The 6,207-nt window shown below is 36.2% G+C and overlaps 1 long non-coding RNA gene across 1 annotated transcript; it reads left to right on the plus strand.

Moving 5' to 3' along the window:
• Positions 1–215: 215 nt before the first annotated feature.
• Positions 216–2,180, plus strand: LOC122012482. The gene is made up of 3 exons (XR_006120230.1): positions 216–1,448; positions 1,542–1,613; positions 1,728–2,180. It is a non-coding gene; the product is annotated as an uncharacterized LOC122012482 (long non-coding RNA).
• The last annotated feature ends 4,027 nt before the right edge of the window (positions 2,181–6,207 follow it).

Genomic DNA, 6,207 nt, shown 5'->3' on the forward strand with positions numbered 1-6,207 from the left:
GGTTTCATGCCCAGCTCATACATTCCATGCATAGTAGATTAAGCAAATTGATTATTTTGAAATTTTGCTATATATAATAATAATAATAATAATAATAATAATAATAATAATAATATAATTATTATTATTATTATATAATTCTTAAGCCTAAGATTTGTGGTATTTTTGGCCTAAGATTTATATTTCTGTTCTGTTACCTTCACCATGCTATGCTCTAATGAAAGGTAGAAACTTTAATAAATTAAAGAATGTATGTTTGGTGCTTTTGAGCTCAACAAAGATAAGATAAATTAAACTAATTCCCTGTCAGGTAATTAGTTTGTGTTTGATGTATCTGCCTTTACTGTGTGACTTCCTTTTACCATCATGCTTCGTTCAACTACTTTACTTTATCAAGATCGATTAGAAAAGGATTAAATTTTGTTTTCCCTTTCCAATTGATAACTTTTGAATTGGTCATGACTTTTGCAACTGCTTCTAAGATTCTGTTCAACTGCCTTCTTCTTAAAGAATTGGACGCTCTGTAGTTGTGGGCGAAGTAATACTGATGACCTACTTGCACAAGAAGCACAATGAAAAGGGAAATACATAATTAATATAAGACAGTTCTATAGTGCTATAGTGAAAATGTACTATTATTAAAGGTTAAAACAAAATAATAATCTTAAAATTACCAACTTGTGTTGGAAAGCTTGCAATGCTCCCCTTTGATGGATCAAATCAAGCTCGATTATTATAAGTTAAAGGTAATAATCTGCAGCCAAATGTGATGGATATAGTTTCCCATTAGATGTGTAATGGGCATTTTTCTTGCAGGGGAATGGTTGGCTGATCAAGAACCGGACAAGTAATATATATTATGTGACTTCCTTTTCCCTAGAACATAAATAAATAAAGGAAATAATGTCTTCTAGTTTTAAGTCTGAAATTTATTTCTTGTTTTTATTTTTGATTTCTCTTGCATGGCATAATGTTTTATGCTTGATTTTTCTGTTGGAGCAGTTCATGCTATCCGATGGTTTTGGAAGAAGAGAAATAAAATACCAAAATGAAATCTTTCATTTTAAAACTTCATTCTTCTTGCATTTATAGTCTCCAGCTTTTCTTGGTGTTTAGAACAAAAGTGAAAAACTAGTTCAGCAAGTCTATCATTGGATTAAGGTATTATTAATTTTCCCACTGTTTAAAACTGTTAAAAGATAACGGATTTTATCCTTCCACAATCAGGATTCATTGTCTGGTTGACAATCAGAAACTGAGATTGAAGCGGCAGATATTGAATACTATTTTAGGTACCTTAATATCTGTAAGGTATTTTTTTTCAGGCAGTTAATAAATTAAATTGTTTCTGCTGCAGCGTGGATGATCTCTGTAAGGATATTTTTCTTCGTGGCAAGATGGATGATCAAGGTTGGGTTCCCGTCTCATTGATTGCTACCTTTAACATGGTGAGTAATCCATGTGATTATGGATATGAGGAGTAATTCCATGTTCAAAAAATTTAACTGCCTCTACTTCCTAACACATCACAATATATGCAGGTCAAAAGGGTGACCACGAGCATAGCGGTGATATTGAATGTTCTAAGAGATTCGACAGAACTTGAAATACAGGTACTTCACCCCCATCATTTCCCCTCTTGATTCTACTCTTATCAGCTATGTTTCTTAAATAATTCATTTTGGTATTTTTCTTCAAAACATGTTTCTGCAATCATCTACAAGCAGAGGAAATTAGAAGACGAGAGGATTGGATGAGATGGTTACTGCCCTCGATGGAAAATCCAAATGGTCATGGTTCCACACCTCACTTGACATTGAACCATGATGATTCAGTCATCCACCCCATGCAGACTCTCGGATTAGAGGAATATTCCAGCCAGGCCACCATGAGTTGTACTCAAACTGAGGTAGCACTTGATAGGGGATCAACATCTTGTAGCTGCAACTGCCAGCAGGGTAGAGATCCAGCTCAACTAGAAGAACTTTACCACAGTGGTTCAAATCATGAAATAGGCAGTGACTGAATCATCATGAAATAGTCGTTTGGCTATCGTTCATTAGTTGTAAATAGAGTTTATTTATTTATTTGTATTGGGATAAATTTTATTTGAACATGAGATATGTTTCTTCTTTTGTGATTGTAATTCTTGTATAACTAACATTTTGAATGATATTGATGTGGGAAATATTCTTTCTTGATTATGATTCTTTATTATATTTTAAATTGATATATGATATATTGGTATTAAAAGATAATAAATTAAAAGACAACGATTTAAAACTGCTATTGTTGTCTATCACCCTCAAAGACAACGGTTAAAAACCGTTGTCGTAGCCCCAAAAACGGTTGTAATTGGCAGAAAAATGCTCTAAATAACAACGGTTTTAAACCGTTGTCTTTTCATTCAAAGACAACGGTTTTAAACCGTTACAAAACTGTTGTCTTTTCATTCAAAGACAACGGTTTAAAACCGTTGTCGTAGCCCCCCACTTTTAACAACACTGCCAATTACAACGGGTTTAAAGGACTACGGCAACGGTTTTTAACCGTTGTCTTTTAATATTTTTGTTGTAGTGGGAGTGCCCCTACCCACGATCTAACCATCGTGAGTTGCTCCTAAGCGATCCTACAGTACCTTCGCTCGCTGTCCCAAATGGATTTGGGTCGAAACATCACCGTTTTGGAAAAATCTTCCCGGTAGTCGAAGCCTATAAGCGTCTAAACACTTGTGCTTCGATTACTCGAGAAAAATACTCATAAAAACCCAAAAAACATAATTTTACAGAAAATTACAGAAACTTTAGTTTTCATAAAACCAAAAAAACAAACTCGTATTCGCCTTGCACGTGGCTCTGATACCACTGTTGGGTTCTTCGGGCCGCGAAAACCGCTTTTCGCGTCGCGGAAACCCCGAATCACCCAAAGCCGTAGATCAGTGCAAGGAAAATCGAACGAAATACAAATATGAGTTTCAAAAACTTTAGATCTACTCCTAAATATATGTGTTGAGAGCTTTACCCTTGTTGCGCGCCCTTTCGCGTTCCCGCTCGTCCAAGGAGTTGCCGGATCTCAAGACCGTCAAACGTCGGTCCTCTAGAAGTATCCACACAGACACGTAGGTGGAGAAAACCTTACACAAAGGTGTGCTAGCACCTTGGTAAGATTCGGCCAAGCAAGGAAGAGAGGGAGAGGGAGAGCTTGAGGAAGAAGAAGGAGTAATCACTTGAATAAGCAAAATTGAATTTCTCATTCAATCAAAAGTGGCCGGCCACCTCTATTGTAACTCCCTCATTAATGCATTAAGTTGTCATCAAAGAGAGAATGTAACCTCCATGAGGTGGCACTCACTAGTAACTCCCATGAGGTGGCACACCATGATGATGTGGAACATCATCATTGGTCAACCTAATGCCAACTCACCAATGAGATGGCAAAAGGTCAAGTCAAAATTAACCTTTGGTCTTCCTTCTTAAGTCAAGTCAAACTTGACCCAATCTCTTCCATGGTTGATCTAATCTAACCATTTGATTCAAGCCAACTTAATATAATGAATCTAATTCATTTAATTAAATTGATTCAATGAGTCAAAATCTAAATTAGACTCATTGAACACATGAATCAACTTGAGTCGAACTCAAGTTAGCCCAATTAGGATTACTCTTAATCCAATTTGATTCATCAAATGAATCTTATCCTCTTGGTTCATCATATGAACCTAATCTCCATCTAATTGTCCTAAGTGTGTGACCCTATAGGTTCTTGTAACGTTGGCAATGCCCTAAACCCATTTAGGAGCATAAGTAATGAACGGTATCTAGCAACACATCATTACTACCCAAGTTACAAGAATGTCGAGATCCGACATCACCTTGTGACTACTAATTGTGACTCCTCACAATATATGACATTGTCCTTCTATCCTAGACATCTAGATTGATCAATATGAGGCATAGACCGTGTCATCCTCTAATCAATCTAAATCTTGAACTCCAAGTAGACTCACTCGATCAAATGAGCTCAACATCTAATGTTGACTCATTTGGGAATGGCCATGCACTTAGTGGTCTCACTCTATCAAGAATACCGATGTCGCTCCCGTCATATGGGAGGGATAGATCCCATCTACATCACTCACATCCCTCTACATAATTCGTTATATACCCAGTAATCGCCTTTATAGTCCACCCAGTTACGGGTGACGTTTGACGAAACCAAAGTACATAACTCCTTATGTAGGGATCCATGGTGACTTCAGGTCTAAGGACTAATAGTCATACTAATAGCCACATGAGAAAGTATATGACACTCATATAACGATCCATGATACTTTCTCATGGCGGGTCATTCAGTATACATTCTCCAATGTATACCCATGTGTCAGCTTGATATCTCTATATCCATGACTTGTGAGATTAAGTCATCGAGCTGACCTACATGCTAGTCTTATTGCATTAATATTGTCCCTAAATGTTAATACACGACTAGGAATGATTCAGAGTAGTGTTCCCTATATCATCTCACTATCGATTCAACTAATCGATTGATATAGGTATGAACCTTCTACTCAAGGACACTATTATACTTAGTCTATTTGGAACTAATACAATAAGTATAATAACCAAACAAATGCTTTTATTAATATACAAGAATATGATACAATGAGTCCATACAATCATCAAATGATTGGCTCTAGGGCTCTAACTAACAGGTATTTCTTGTACTATACGTAGATAACATTTTTGGTAGTTGGAAACAATATCAAAGTGTTGTCAGAAGTAAGGGTATGGTTGTCCAAACAATTCGATATGAAGAACTTAGGAGAATGTGCACACATTCTTGGGATCAAAGACATAAGGGATCGCAAGAAAAAAATGTTGTGCTTATCCCGAGCTTCATACAATCCTTGCTCGTTTAGCAAGCAGAACTTTAGGCATGGAGTAGTTTTATCTAAATAGATGTCTTCAAAGACATCAAAGGAGATAAAAGACATAAAGACAGTTCATTATGCTTCGGCTGTGGGAAGCCTAATGTATGCAATGCTGTGTACGAGACTAGATATCTGTTTTACCGTGTGCATGGTTAGCAGACATCAAAGTAACCCTGGACAAGGGCATTGGTCTGTGGTAAGGCATATATTGAAGTACCTTAGAGGTACAAGAGATTATAAGCTAGCTTACAAGGCAGATGATTTGATCCCTGTGGGTAACAAGGATTTTGACTTCTAATCAGAGAGGGACAGTAGTAAGTCAACCTCGGGGTTTTGTGTTTACTTTAGGAGGTGAAGTCATAACTATGGAAGAGTGATAAGCAAAGGTGCTTTTTCGGACTCTACCATAAGAAGCTGAGTAAGTGGCAGCCTCTGAGGCAGTCATAGAAGTTGTATGGCTCAGATACTTCAAGATAGACTTAGATATGATTTCTGATTTGTCCAAAGATTATTACAATTTATTGTAATAATAATGGTGCAGTAGCAAACTCGAAGAAACCATAAGTCTATAAGGCAAGTAAACATCATAGAGCACAAGTACCACCCAATACGAGGAATCGTATAAATGAAGAGAAGTTGTTGCTGCCTAGATTGCATCAAGCAATGACCTATAGATCCTTTCACTAAGGTCCTTAAGGCAAAAGCTTTTGATGGACATGTTGAAGGGATGGGAATCAGATGTATGGCAGCATAGTCTTTTAGTATAAATGGGAGCTTGTTGGAGTGTATACTAAAAGCCTAGCTTTTGTATAAACATTTATAAGAATCACATTGGTCAAGTGTCTACATTTATATATACCAAATGTAGATGTTCAATTAATTTATATTGTAGATAACATAGTGTGTGGTGTCACACACAGAAGATCGTGTTATCGGTTCTTTATAAAACAGTAGCTCACGACCAAGATGGAAAGGAACAAATCATTGGAAGGTCGTAGTGTAATTAGGTATTAGTTTATCTTAACAATATAATTACACTAGTACACTTAGAGTGTATTGAGCAGGACCATTTAGAGGTCGTTTCTTTTATACTGACTTTATAAAGGAACAAAGACCTCAGTTATTATGGAAGTGTGTGCTCTTAATCCTAATATAATAACAAGCACATATATTTGATATTTATTTCTTTAATTTATCAATGGGTGAGATTTAGTTCGATAAATCAATAAGTCCGATAAGTTGGGAAATGATATCACTTATAGTGTGTGTTGTTGATT

The sequence above is a fragment of the Zingiber officinale genome, chromosome 1A, assembly GCF_018446385.1.
Source record: "Zingiber officinale cultivar Zhangliang chromosome 1A, Zo_v1.1, whole genome shotgun sequence".
Lineage (NCBI taxonomy): Eukaryota > Viridiplantae > Streptophyta > Magnoliopsida > Zingiberales > Zingiberaceae > Zingiber > Zingiber officinale.